The following is a 1211-nucleotide window of genomic DNA, read 5'->3' on the forward strand; positions in this document are numbered from 1 at the left end:
TTATAATAAATAATGATCACGTTTCTATTTATAGTTACAATGCATATGAGTTCATAATTGTATCGGGTACTAAATTTTATAAGGTGCAGTTTTTGATAGCAATTTATAACTCAAATAAATATTAACTAAAATTATTTAATAACAACTTTTACCAAAAAAAACTGTGAAATCATATTGTAATTCTCATATTTTATAATATCATTCCTTATATAAATTTATATAAAAAATATTATTAAAATGAAAATAAAATTGTTACATTTAAAAATTTCAACCTAATTAACTAATAGATAAAATTACCAAAAATAAAAATCTTTGAGTGATTTATAAAAATATGAGAGAGAATTAAAAAATGTCGAAACATTTTTTTAAATTAATAATTTGAAAATTGATTATAATTTTTAAGTTTAGTTAGTTTTCTAATATCTATATTTATATCAAATTTATTATTAGATCTTTATATTTTTGTTCAATTGAGTTTTTAAATCATTTTAAATTTTTTACATTTTTCATTAACAATAATGTAGGCTTAATTATAAATAAATATTTAATAAATAGATATATTTTATATACTCTTTATATATTCTTATTATAAAATTAGTTACAATTGAACTTGCATTATTGCTAATGAAAAATAATTTAAGTAACATGTTTAATTTTTTTCAAAGGATAATTACAAAACTTTTTCTAGTAAATTTTAACAATATGAAATAGTTCTTTCTCTAATAGTTTATTTCTTTCTCTTTATGGTGTAATAGTTTGCTTCTATGGATATTTTAGTTTCTAGAGTAGTAATGGATTAAAACAAAATAAAGAATTGCATTATGTAATTGAATGATAACGTCACAATTTACTGTTGTAGTATATGTGAGTTCACGAATTTATCAGGTACTAAACTCCATAAAATGCACTTGTAACTCAAATAAATATTAACTAAAATTATTTAATAATATATTTCGATAATAAAAAAAATTATAAAATAATATGGTGATTCTCATATTTGATAATATCACGCTTTATATAAATTTATATAAAAAATATTCTTAAAATGAAAAAAACATTATTACATTTAAAAATTTTAATATAATGGGCTAATAGGTAAAATTGTCAAAATAAAAATCTTGTGTAATGTATGAAAATATAAGAGAATTAGAAAATATCGATATATATTTTAAATAATTTAAAAATTAATTGTAATTTTTAAGTTTAGTTAT

Source organism: Arachis duranensis, chromosome 1 (assembly GCF_000817695.3).
Source record: "Arachis duranensis cultivar V14167 chromosome 1, aradu.V14167.gnm2.J7QH, whole genome shotgun sequence".
In the NCBI taxonomy this organism is placed as follows: Eukaryota; Viridiplantae; Streptophyta; class Magnoliopsida; order Fabales; family Fabaceae; genus Arachis; species Arachis duranensis.